This window comes from Schistocerca nitens, chromosome 8 (assembly GCF_023898315.1).
Source record: "Schistocerca nitens isolate TAMUIC-IGC-003100 chromosome 8, iqSchNite1.1, whole genome shotgun sequence".
NCBI lineage: Eukaryota > Metazoa > Arthropoda > Insecta > Orthoptera > Acrididae > Schistocerca > Schistocerca nitens.
In genome coordinates, this window is record NC_064621.1 from 499,507,298 (window position 1) to 499,521,929 (window position 14,632).

Here is a 14,632-nt window from a genome sequence, read left to right on the forward strand (position 1 = left end):
GCCAACGTTACCATCAGTCCTAGTGAAACCGATGACCGACCACCAGTATTCGTCACTAAGCATCGGATGTCCTTCAGTTCGTAAGAGATGTTTCTACGCACATATCAGTATAGTTGGATTGCCACTGAAAATCCAAAATCTGAAATGTATGAACATCAGAACAAATTAAATAATCCCGATGGACGTTAACAAAACTGACAAATCACGAAAACACTAGAACTTCACAAAAGTAAACCAGGGGGAATAAACAACAAAAAAATCTTATTCAACTTTGAGCGTTTCAGAAATCTTTTAGCAAATCTTGGGGAACATACTATTCACTGCAAAACAAGAAAAAATTTTAGTAGAAATGTAAGTTGAAAAGGGTATAGGGTGATTCTAAAAGGACTTTACAACTTCACCCACGTATGTAATCTTATCGATAAGATTTAGACCTGTAATTAAGTTGCCATTTAGTACTAAAAGTTTCATTCACTTATTGTTATAGTTACCGAATTCCGCCACCAGGAAAATCAGGAAGTTGAAAATAAAAATCCCTTAAGTAAAACTAAGGTGCACAGATCCTTCTTGTTTCAGAAGAATACCGTAGACGGTTTTATATATCTGGATACGCTCGGATATTTTCTGTTCCCACCGTCACATACCAATGATCAAAGACATGATTACGTCCAGGAAGATGGCCAACACATCACTACTCAGAGTAGGGCGAGATGGTTTCGATAATGACTTTAGAGGTCTCTGGATCGGTCGCGGGGGCCGACTGAATGGCTGCCTGATTCTCCCTCGATGTTTTTCCTTGGGTTCCATTAAAGACTGGGGGTGTGTCTGACCATTACAGTGGATCTCTAAGAGCTATGCTGAATAAAGTGTGGCAAGAAGCTGACTTCAGATGGGATGTTTGCTGTATGACCAATGACAGTAAATTAGAAGTGGAAGCTGAAGTGAAAGTGAATGTACGGGATGAACTTTGCAGTAGTTTGCTAAAACATGACACATCTACTATCCTTACGGCCTTCTCAATAAAATTACTTATGTTAGTAAAGTTGTAAATTTCTTTTAGAATCATATTTGTTTTGATTTACAATGAGAGTTTAAAATAATTATGTTCAAGGTGAAGTGCAACAATATACTTTTGTAAACGATACATAAAATTCAGTTAGCGAATCTAGTGATAAAAGTACCTCTGCAAATTAACCATTGTATTCTCAGTAGCAACTTGTTTTTATTGAGATGCACTCGAAGAAGAAGAAGGAGGAGAAAAATGGCGCACCACCAAGAAACTATCTGAATAGGACGGAAATCGGTAAATGTGATGTACATGTATAGAAATAGATGATTACTATTTCAGGAAAAATGGATGATTTATTCAAGAGAGAGAGCTTCACCAACTGAATAAATAAACAAGCGTTGATCCACCTCTGGCCCTCATGCAAGCAGTTACAGTTATTCGGTTGGGCATTAATTGATACAGTTGTTGGATGTTCTCCCCTGGGATACCGTGCCAAATTCGTCAAAACCCCGAGTTGGTTATGGTTTGGTTGGTTTGTTTGGGGAAGGAGACCAGACAGCGAGGTCATCGGTCTCATCGGACTGGGGAAGGATGGGGAAGGAAGTCGGCCGTGCCCTTTCAAAGGAAGCATCCCGGCATTTGCCTGGAGCGATTCAGGGAAATCACGGAAAACCTAAATCAGGATGGCCGGACGCGGGATTGAACCGTCGTCCTTCCGAATGCGAGTCCAGTGTCTAACCACTGCGGCACCCCGCTCGGTGGAGTTGGTTATGTCCATTATGCTCCAAACCTTTAGAATTGGGGAGAGGTCCGGCGATTCCGCTGGTCAACGTAGGGTTTGGCAAGCACGAAGGCAAGCAGCAGAAACTCTGGCTATGCACTGGCGGGCATTGTATTGGTGAAGTGTAAGTCCAGGATGGCTTACCATGAAGGGCAACAAAACGGGGCGTAGAATATCGTCGACGTACCGCCGTGCTGTAAGGGGCCCGTGGATGACAAAGTGGTCCTGCTATGAAAATAAATGGCAGCACAGAGCATCACCTATGGTTGCTGGGCCGTATGGCGGGCGAGAGTCAGGCTGGTATCCCATCGATGTCGGGGGCTCCTCCAGACACGTCTTCGGCCTGGAATCTCTTTGACTGGAGCACAGTTGCCTTCAGTGATGAGCACCGCTTCGAACTGAGCCCCGATGTTCAGTTTGTCTTCATTACAGCCAAACCTAACCTTCTCCCCAAATGAGAACGTTTGGAGCATTACGAGCATGGGTCTACATCTACATCTACATCTACGTGATTACTCTGCTATTCACAGTTAAGTGCCTTGCAGAGTGTTCAATGAACCACCTTCAAGCTCTCTCTCTACTGTTCCACTCTCCTATAGCACGCCGGAAAAACGAGTATTTAAATTTTTCTGTGTGAGCCCTGATTTCTCTTATTTTATCGTGGTCATCAATTATTCCTATGTAGGTGGGTGCCAACAAAATGTTTTCGCAATCGGAGGAGAAAACTGGTGATTGAAATTTCATGAGAAGATCCCGTCGCAACGAAAATCGCCTTTAATTTAATGATTGCCACTCCAATTCACGTGTCATGACTGTGGCACTATCTCTACTATTTCGCCATGAAACAAGCCACCTTTCTTCGAACTTTTTTAATGTCATCCGTCAGTCTCACCTTATGCGGATCCCACACCGCACAGCAATACCCCAGAATAGGGCGGACAAGCGTGGTGTAAGCAATCTCTTCAGTAGACCTGTTGCGCCTTCTAAGTGTTCTGCCAATGAATCGCAGTCTTTGATTTGCTCTACCCACAACATTATCTATGTGATCATTCCAATTTAGATTACTTTTAATTGTAATCCCTAAGTATTTAGTTGAATTTAGAGCCTTCAGATTTGGGGGACTTATATTAGCGGATTTCTTTTAATACTCATGTGAATAACTTCATCCTTTTCTTTAGTCAGGGTCAATTACCACTCTTCGCACCACACAAGATATCGTATCTAAATCATTTTGAAATTCATTTTAGTCATCTGGTGACTTTACAAGACGGTAAATGACAGCATCATCTGCAGGTAATCTAAGAGGGCTACCCAGATTGTCTCCTATGTCGTTAATATAGATCAGGAACAATAGAGGCCCGGGTTCCCGGGTTCGATTCCCGGCGGGGTCAGGGATTTTCTCTGCCTCGCGATGACTGGGTGTTGTATGATGTCCTTAGGTTAGTTAGGTTTAAGTAGTTCTAAGTTCTAGGGGACTGATGACCATAGATGTTAAGTCCCATAGTGCTCAGAGCCATTTCTTTAGGGAACGCCGTATATTATTTCTGTTTACTCGATGACTTTCCGTCTGTTACTACGAACTGTGACCTTTCTGAGAGGAATTCACGAATCCAATCGCACAACTGAGGCGATATTCCACGGGCGCACAGTTTGGTTAGAAGACGCTTGTGAGGAACGGTGTCGAAAGCCTTCTGGAAATCTAAAAATATGGAATCAATTTGACATCCCCTGTCGATAGCACTCATTACTTCATGAGTATAAAGAGCTAGTTGTGTTTCACAAGAACGATGTTTCCTGAATCCGTGGTGATTATGTATCAATAAATCGTTTTCTTCGAGGTACTTCATAATGTTCGAATCAGTATATGTTCCAAAACCCTACTGCAAATCGACGTTAGTGATATAGGCCTGTAATTCAGCGGATTACTCCGACTTCCCTTTTTGGGTATTGGTGTGACTTGAGCAATTTTCCAGTCTTTACGTACGGAACTTTCTGTGAGCGAGCGGTTGTATATAATTGCTAAATATGGAGCTATAGCGTTAGAGTACTCTGAAAGGAACCTGATTGATTTACAATCTGGACTGGAGACCTTGCCTTTATTAAGTGATTTTAGCTGCTTCGCTACACCGAGGATATCTACTTCTATGTATCTCATCTTCGCAGATGTTCCTGATTGGAACTGTGGAATATTTACTTCGTCTTCTTTGGTGAAGGAGTTTCGGAAAACCGTGTTTAATAACTTTGCTTTAGTGGCATCAGTGACTTCATCGTTGTTATCGCGCAGTGAAGGTATTGATTGCGTCTTGCCAATGGTGTGCTTTATAAATGACCAGAATCTCTTTGGGTTTTCTGCCCGATTCCGAGACAGAGTTTCGTTGTGGAAATTATTAAAAGCATCTCACATTGAAGTACGCGCCATATTTCGAACTCCTGTAAAACTACGCCAGTCTTGGGGATTTTGCGTTCTTTGAAATTTGGCATGCTTTTTTCGTTCTGCAACAACGATCTGACCCGCTTTGTGTACCATGGGGGATCAGTACCATCAGTTATTAATTTATGTGGTATATACCTCTCAATTGCTGTCGATACTACCTCGCTGATATCATTCCACATCTTTTCTGCACTTTCGTGATCAGATCGGAAGGAGTGGAGACTGTCTCTTAAAAAGGCGTTAAGAATATTTTATCAGCATTTTTAAATAGATATACTTTGCGTTTTTAGTGGTTGTGGGTGTTACAGTATTCAGCCTAGCAGCAACTGCCTTGTATCCCTGTATTCGTCATGATACTGCCTATTTGTCCAGTTATTTGTTGCTAAGAGGTCTAGTATGCTTTCTCAACCAGCTCGGGATTTTGACGATCTAATGCGCTAACTGGACACAATTTGGCATGGTGTCCCTCAGGAGGACATCCAACAAATCTACCAATTAATGCCAAATCGAATAACTGCTTGCATGAAGGCCACAGATGGACCAACGTGTTGTTGATTTGTTCAATTGATGAAGCTCTTTCTCTTGAATAAATCCTTTACTTTTTGTGAAATTGCAATGAGCAGAATAAAAGGGTTGTAGTTAAGTATAACATTTGGGTTGCATTCAAAAAGTGTTGATGTAATCAGTCAACCTTAAACAGAATAAGTATGTTTGTATGTACATGTGCATCATATCTGCTGATTTCAGTCCCATTCGGATAATTTCTTCGTAGTGCACAGTTTTTTTTCTTAAAGTGCATTTTCGTACATTTGAGAGTAATCTGTCGTGAATGCTTCACGTGTGTCGTAACAGTGAGTCACCTGATAAATGTTCCAATTTACGATAGCAGATAACTAGGTTACTGGGCACTGACATGTGATGTTTATTTGTGGTCATGTGGACAGTAGTGGACTCGACAGTCTACAGCCGCATCAGAGCACGTTTTCAGATAGAAGACAACTGATTCATGTAATTTTTGCTGCTAGACCCCACCGCGTTGTTGACACGCGATTCGTATATAGGCACACTCGTATAATATGATAGAGAGAGAGATAGAGAGAGAGAGAGAGGAAGCGACTCGTTTATGAATGAGAGGGTTCCAACACTTTTAAGTTATATTCTCTTAAGACGCTCTGAAATGTATCTTCGTTGAGAGAAGTTTCGGTAAGGGAGGACCAGTTCCACGGTCCTCACATTCCCCCATTCACCCATCCTAATTAGTATTACCTATAGAGCCGTCTTAATTCTTTGGTTTATGCAGCAGACATTCCTAGTGAAGAGATGTTTCATCGAAGTACCTTGGGATCCTACAAAACCGCTGTATTCAGTTCAGGTGTTTATGAAAGTATGCGGCCGTTCATGACGGGACGAGTGCACTTATGTGTAGAGACGGGCGTAAAACGATATGTTGAAAATATACCCAGATTATAGGGCACTAGCGGACATCTTAGTCATTTGATTTATATAGAAGTCTTCTTTCAGACTGAGGATTTTACAACAACAACAAAGAAAAATGTAAAAAATGCGTCCTTGTACGTCCACCCCCTTCATGACGTAACTACGAGGTCTCTTGGTGCCAAACAAGAAAGCTACGCAGTCCACAGAAACATTTTCCTTCAATTATGTTTACACGTACAAAGATAGGAAGATTTAATTTACCATTTGAAATTGAGAAGTACGAATTTTTTTATCAAACGGTATGTAACACTTTTTTCTCATTCGTTATCTCAGATATATCATGCCTCAAAATTGTTTTCAGTACTCCGTTAAGACAGAATAGGGTAACTGCATTGCTCTGCTGGTTTGGGAGATGGCGTCGTCTAAAGTCCCCAAAAGTTCTTGCAGATACAGACACACAAATTACGATGTAAAACTATTACAATAGTGCACGACTTTGAAGAGGAAGATAGGTCACATTTTAACACAGCAAACAGAGAAATACCGTGATACATTTAGCTTCCTTATATTATATAATACAGTCTTTCAATTTATCTAAAGCGTATGGTATATTTATAAATGTAGGCTAAACTAAGAATGTTTTCCATGTACGTAAAACGAATAAAAAGAGAGAAAATCGTGGACAGGAAGATATGTTAAACCGCATTTTAACAGACATACTTTAACATGACTGACGTATGGCTGTTCGAAGAAAAATGGAATCCCCGTGTAAACAAACTTTGACGATGGAATTGTGTGGGAGTATGTGGCCTTCATTAAATTCGAAACTTCTTTGATTTATTGTTGTTCTGTTGTGCACGTTTTGTATAATTAAATACTCATATTATTAGACTGCGCGACATAACGATGTTTCGAATCGCTTTCCTAGCGGATAAGACTCTCAGTTCATACTGAAGTAAAACATTTTTCAAGTCATTATCAGACCATCATGATTACGTTGCCCTTTGGCGTATCTTCATCACTTTGGGCACATAAGACGATGGATCCTTGAAAAGACAAGGCAGCAGTGCAATTAAGCATGGAGGAACGATTTATACGTTCATAAGATTTAAAATAATCTCTGTTTTTTGGTTAGCTTCTCTGTAACTATCTTTCAGAAAGAAGTTGTGGGAGCTATCAAATTGCTAGAAAGCGATCTGATATCGCTACTAGCACTGTGCAGAAGTTTCCCCGTTGAGAGCTGGTCGGTGTCACAGACTGATACTCTAAGAGGTCTGTTTATCGCCGAAACGAATGACAGGTCCTTCACGTCAAACACATTAAAAGCTCGTTTTGTACTCAATATGCTTCTAGATAGCGCTGACTGAGGCGTTCGATATTCTTTTATCTTACCCATATTTTCATTTTTTCATATTTTGACATCCATTACGCTTAACTGCACCGATTTTTAGATACTGCTTCACTGGTCCATGGATATTAAGATTTAAGGTCCCGTGACAGGAGACTGAGCAGAAGCCCGGATTGGAGGAAGATGGAAAGGGATCTACTTCGTCTTTTCAATGATACCATCCCAGTAGCAACTGGTACTGTCATTTGTTTTCCATTAATTATGACAGCAGCAGATAACTTGAATCATCTTGTTCAACATGCTGGACAAAACATTAAAATGCAGTACGCATATTATTGTTGTATTTGATGCCTCAATGATTGAGATGCGTATAAACTTGGTGATCTTCACGAGCTTTGTGGGGAAAGCGCTTATATATAGACACAAGTCAAAATTAAATGCATAATGCATCATTTCAGTTTCTGTTAACTGAAACATAATGTGTAATTGAGTACAAACTTTTAAAACCGCAATCGTCGTTGGCTCATAACAGCATTTTTAGATCGATACAGCTATGAGCAACTAAGAGCGACAAGTTTTTAGTGTTGAATTTTTACTGCTGTAGTATAATAATGCAATTATTGCAAAATAACGTAGACAGCGATTGTGATTCATCAGTTTTTAAGAGACTGACTAATTCAACGGGTGAGTAGTTGTTTAGTACGACAATTTTCTAAATGATCCGCACCCAACGGAATTCCATCGGAGCATGGTGACTGGTGCAGTTTGTACGTTCGTACTATATACGTACCAGTCACAGATTTATTTACGTATCTGCGTTTTCCACCCGTCGTGAGCCTCGATCGCTTGCGAAGCAACGGAGCATTTACACGGCTCGTGGCTGGGAACCCCGTTGCGAGCAAACGTAGCGCTTGATTATTCTCCACAAGAAAAGGCAACCTTCTCGTCACCGTGCCAGCTGCTACGCTGACTTGCGCTTCTCAGTGCAGAGGAAACAGCAAACGCTCCTCGTCTGTTGGCTCTGTATTTCATTTCCAGCAATAATTCCTTCTCCTTGCAACAGATCAGGAACGCGGCTACGTCGTGAACTTCCTGCTTCACATTTCTACATTCGAGAGGCAAACAATAATCTGCTCTCTAATAGGAATTAAAATGGTCAATATTTTATTTGGACGAGACGTAGCTTCTCGCGTATTATACTGTGAATAAATGCCGGCACATATAGTCACGATTGTGATCCCATGTTCAGACGGAAAAACATTTGTCCAAGTTGACAGTGGGAGCGTCTACATTCCGATCTAATCTCAGACTTGACGTTCGTGTGACTAAATTCTAGGTACGATCGCTGAATACACATTTTATGTGCCGAGGGACATCCGTGATATACCACACTTAATTTTCCGTTTTTCCGTTTAGTACAGTCTCGACTGCAAAAAAATTTATCGTGGTAACGTAGTGAAACGAGGCAGCAGCATTTTCTGTGAACCAGTACCAACTAGTTATAGATGAGTTTACCACTTCCTTCATGTGCCAGAGTCCTCCCCGATAGCTGAGTAGTCAGCGAGGCGGTCTATCACGCCAAGGAGACCGGGTTCGATTCCCGGCTGGGTCGGAGGTTTTCTCCGCTCAGGGTCCGGGTGTTGTGTTGTCCTCATTATCATTTCATCATCATCAGTGGAAGGATACGGGAAACCACCAGTACAATCACTTCCCTAGACGCTCAAGCGGTGGACGTTTTGACGAGGCTTCCCCCATGACAAGACCTGCCGTAAGACAGAACACAAAGTTTTTTTTTTTTTCATGTGACAGATGCACATTTGACTTTTTTGATTGTAGCCTTTGCTAAAAAGAAGTATAGAAGATCTGGCCTAGCTCTATCAATCAAACATCGCTGCCGGACGCTGGTGGCCAAGCGATTCTAGGCGCTTCAGTCTGGAACCGCGCGACCGCTACGGTCACAGGTTCGAATCCTGCCTCGGGCATGGATGTGTGTGATGTCCTTAGGTCAGTTAGGTTTAAGTAGTTCTAAGTTCTACGGGACTGATGACCTCAGATGTTAAGTCCCATAGTGCTCAGAGCCATTTGAACCCAAACATCGCTTCCGAACTGGTAACTAGTTTTTATTCAAATGTTTTCAAGCACGCTGAAAAATACGTACGCGCTTATCAAAGTGGTACCCGCATTTCATAACAGACTTTATCAGTTGAAGTGACTGGCTGGATAAAGTATCATACCAAATTTAGTGTAAAAATTTGTAGAACAGATCTCAATTCAATGTACCGCGCGAGGTAGCGCAGTGCTTAGCAGACTGGACTCGCATTCGGGAGGACTACAGTTCAAACCCTCGTCTGGCCATCCTGATTTAGGTTCTCCGTGATTTCCCCAATTCGCTTAAGGCAAATGTCGGGACGGTTCCTTTGAGAGGGCACGGTCGATGTCCTTTTCCATCCTTCCCTTCTCGGAGATTGTGCTCCGGTCTCTAATGACCACATTGTCGACGGGACGTTAAACACAATTCTACACCTCCTCTCCTCCTCCTCATCAGTTCAACAATATTTCATCAGTGGCTGAAACGAACTATATTGCGTAAATATACGTACTGTCCCTCATTGCCTCCGGACTGTATCTTCTTGCCCTAATCCTTAGGAACGCATTTAAGTCTTCTTAACATGGTAGTGAAAAATCCGAAACGAGAGTTTCGTGTTAAAAGGGCAAGAAACACCAATGAAACGTGTCACTTCCTCTATACAACTGTATTTCAAGAAAGAAATTAAGAGAATTAAAAGAAAATTCGTAACAGCGAGAAGACTGCAAGTGCGACAGAATTAGTATCAGTGCTACATTTCGAAAATGACATCTCCGTTCCGGATGAAATGTAAAGACAAATTTGAAAAATCCGGTAATAAAATGACTAGGTTCCTTGGTAGGGGAGTGTGCTGTACCTGGATGATCGTTTACCTGGGAACACGTAATGTTTCCTACGACTGATTTTAGTAACAGATGAAGGGATGCGCGCTAGCATCCGCCATATGCAGCTACCAACGTTTTCTACTCCTTTTGTTGGTGTGAAACATTAGGTTGTTTTTCGTACAGCGTTTGCAAATGTTAAGAGTTCTTCATATCTCATTGGTGTGTATTATACTATGGCCGTTTCGAGAATATTGTTCGTTTTTCAATTACAGAGTTGTATGGAGAGTAAAATTCACTATGTTTTTAAAACAAGTTGCAGCAACGGAATAAAATTGCTAACAAACTACGAGTTGTGCGACATGAACGGAAGTTGGTAGGCGTGTTTCTACGTCTGAAAGATGATATCTATTCAGATTTCGCGCCAGCGACATTGGCTACAGTAGTACCACTACGAGGATGCAAATGAGGTTAGCTTTAAATACACGCTGTAACTGTCATAAGCGTTAGCTATCTTTGAGATTGCACGTGCCGAGTTGATGTTAGATAAGAATGCCTTTAAGGCGAAAAAGACGCCATTATCAACTCCTTACTGAGTTTGAACGAGGCCGAGTAATAAGGCTACAAGAAGCTGGAGGTTCTTTCTGCGATAGGCTGCAGAAAGACTTGGCAATAGTGTAGCCACTGCGCATGACTCCTGGCAGCCGCGGTCACGGGGATGTACGGTCGCAAGATTACACTGGGCAACAAAAAAAATAATTTTTGAATGTTTCGAGCCCTTCATGAGGCGATTCCTGCAAATTTTGGGTTGAGAAAACATGACAATGACAAATTTTTATTAGGTCTTGTTTCTATGATATACACAAGGTGGAAGTATTACATATTAACGGATTGAGAGAAAAGGATACATTTTAATTACATACATGCTAACAACAATGAAAGTGCATTTGATTTTTTAACTGGTAATTACATGCTAAGAGTCCTAAATTGCTGGAAAAATACTTCGCAGATGGTCGTGTCTGAAGAGAATCATATGGTGGCCTATTGACTTCGTCGTCTTTTAGCTTGCCTCTTGTAATGGAGTTCCGCAGAATCCCTACACAAAGACCAACAGTAATCCGCAAGCATTACTTCATTCCAACGGCCCTGATATCTTTGTTCCATAACAGAAATGTCCTGATGGAATCTCTCACCATGTTCATCACTAGCATTTCCACAACTAGGAGGGAAAAAGTCTAGGTGGGAGTGGAGGAAATGGATCTTAAGGGACATGTTGCATCCAAGCTTACGGTATTTTTGCAGGAGCACTGTCGCCAAATGCTTCTAGTTGTCATCTCTTTTGTTGCCTAAAAATCCATGAACAATACCCTTGAAGGCTTCCCAAGCTTCCTTTTCTTTCCCCTCCAAAACTTGGTCAAATGCAGGATCCTTTACAAGTTCTCTTATTTGTGGTCCGACAAAAATGCCTTCCTTAACTTTTGCATTACTTAATTTCGAAAATATCTCTCTTATGTACTTAAAGGCCCGTCCTTCTCGGTTCATAGCTTTGATAAAGTTTTTCATCAAACCCAGCTTGACATGCAGGGGTGGAAGAAGAACATCTTTTGGGTCCACAAGAGGCTAGGGTGAAGATTTCTTGCAGGCCAGTCTTCTTTATTATAATGCAATTTCCTATCTCTACTGTACCACATACATAAGAAGCAGCAATGCTTTGTGTAACCCAGTTGCATTCCTAAGAGTATGGCAATGACTTTTAGGTCAGCACAGATTTTCCATTTGTGTTCATGATATTTGAGTCCAAGAGAGCTGTCATATTTGCAAATGTCTCCTTCATGTGAACAGCATGACCAACAGGAATAGTTGAAAGAAGGTTCCCGTTGTGAAGTAACACAGCTTTCAAACTAAGCTTGGATGGGCCTATGAATAGCCTCCATTCAGTTGGATCATGGTTCAAATTCAAAGATTTCATCAAGCCATTAATTTCGCAGCAAACAACTAGATTATTTTTCTTCTCAAAAAAGGGAAGCAGTTCCATGTGACGTTTTCTGTCCTGTGAGATTCTCACATCACTTTGGAGAAGATTCCATTGCTGTAGTCGAGATAGCCGAGCGGTCTAAGGCGCTGCAGTCATTGACTGTGCGGCTGGTCCCGGCGGAGGTTCGAGTCCTCCCTTGGGCATGGGTGTTTGTGTTTGTCCTTAGGATAATTTAGGTTATGTAGTGTGTAAGCTTAGGGACTGATGAACTTAGCAGTTACGTCCCATAAGATTTCACACACATTTGAACATTTTGTTGTCGAGACCCAAGAATTTCTGCATTCTTTTTTGACAGGCCAAGGTCTCTAATGAGATCACTCAAATCCGCTTGACTCAGTCTGTGCGGTTTATCATCTTTTCACTCAAAATCAGGGTCATGGGATTTGGGAGGCTAGTTTGGTTCTTCTTGTTGCACACTGTCTTCATTTTCTACTTCAAACACACAATTTTCGAGTGGAGTAGGAACTGGTAAACTAACCGAATGTGGAATGGGTCGAATAGCGGATGGAAGATTCGGGTAATGAATTGTTCTTCTTTTCTTCATAAACAATCCTGCCTTTATGGGTGGAGTCAGACAGAAATAGCAGTCATCTGTATGGTTTGTAGGCTTCCGCCAAATCATAGGCACAGCGAAAGCCATAGATCGTTTTTTTCTTTTTCAGCCATTCTCGCAGTGTAACTAAACATGCGTTGCAACATATATGTGGAGCCCAAGACTTATCCTGGTCCCCCTACTTTCATATCGAAATAATACTGATAGGCAGTCTTTACAAGAGGTGTCAGATTGCGTTTCCGTGAGGAAAATGTTGCTTCACCACAAATATAACAAAAGTTATTCACCATAGTTACACATTTTCGTGGCACTTTTACAAATTTTACACTAAAAAGCCATCGCGAACCAGAAATTATGTATTAATTTGAGTATAAACTACATTTAATTCACAGTCACAGCAACAGTATCTATGTTTATGACTGACAAATAGCTGAAGAGCATTTGTGTTTTGTTATTTGACAGGTGTGCCAACTCCCCAAAAAAAATTCCCCCAAATTTAAAATCTTCACTCTACAAAATGAGATGTCACTTTATCTTGAAAACAAGAGCTAATCTGTCATTTTATGGTGATTTTTGAATTCAGCGGATGGAAATACATGTAAATTTACTATTTTTAAGCCCGAAACATTTTCATTGTTGGCCAGTGTTATCAGGCTCCGGACGGCCACGTGGCACTCCTGAGACAGAAGACCATCGTGTTTGACGTATGACTCTGGCGCATCGTACTGCATCTTCAGCAGCGCTTTGAGCAGCAGTTGGCACCACAGTGACGCAACAAACTGTTGCAAATTGGTTTCTTCAATGGCAACACCGATCCAGGCACCCCGTAGCGTGCGTTCCACTTACCATCAAACCACTACCATTGGCGACTTCAGAGTTTTCAAGCGAGAACTCATTGGAGGGCAGGGTCAAGGTCTGTTTTCTTATGAAAGCTGGATCAGCCTAGATGCCAGCCACTGCCGTGTGTGGGTTAGAAGGAGGCCAGTTGAAGGCCTACCACCAACCTGTCTGCGTGCTAAACACACTGGACCTATACGTCGAGTTGTTGTCTGAGGTGAGATTTCATACGACAGCAGGAGCACACTCTCGGTTTTCCCACGCATTCTGACTGATAATTTGTACGTCAGTCCGATGATTCGACCTGTTGTGGTGTGTTTTCCAACAGGATAACTCTCGCCCACATACTGCTGTTGCAACACAGCATGCTCTACAGAGTGTCGACATGTCGCCGTGGCCTGCTAGTTCACCAGACATGTCTCCAGTCGAGCAGATGTCGGACATCATCGGACGGCAACTCCAGTGTCATCAACAAACAGCATTAACTGTCCCTGTATTGACAAACCAGGCACAGCAGGCATAGAACTCCATCCTACAAAATGACATCCGACATCTGTACAATACAATGCCATCACGTTTGCACTCCTGCATTTAACATTCTGGCGGTTACGCCGGTTATTAACATACAAACAGTTCAAATGTTTGTGAAATCTTATGGGACTTAACTGCTAAGGTCATCAGTCCCTAAGCTTACACACTACTTAACCTAAATTATCCACACCGCACAGTTCATGACTGCAGCGCCTTATTAACCTACGAGCATTTCGCATTTATAAAGGGTTATCTCGCTCTTACATTAACCCGTACAACGTTAATTAATTACAGATATTACTTAGACAAATGTATTTCCGCAACTGCATTACCCTACATTAATTACTTTTTTGTGTTGCTATTTTTTTCCATCAGTGTATTTAAGATGCGGACGGTTAAGTCGAACTTTGTTGATCATGCACCATCCTGCAAACTGAAACGAAAGAAGACCTTCTACAATGGAACACGGGATATTTGCAATTGAACTGAGTTTCTTTAATATTTTAACAATTTTACCTGTCCCTGAAATGGAAATTTGTGTTAGTTGCTTATAATTTATACTTAAAAATGTTTTTAATTTGTAACTGGTTTTTGACAATACTTTCTCTTAGTTTGATTTCACTTGCTGGTTATTGGTATTTACTAGTTAATAATGTAGCAAATAGACTATTAAATACGGTATTGACAAGATGTTTTCCATTGTGACCATTTTTAAATGTGTATAGAATATCTGTTCCTATAAACATAATCATGTTACACCTAG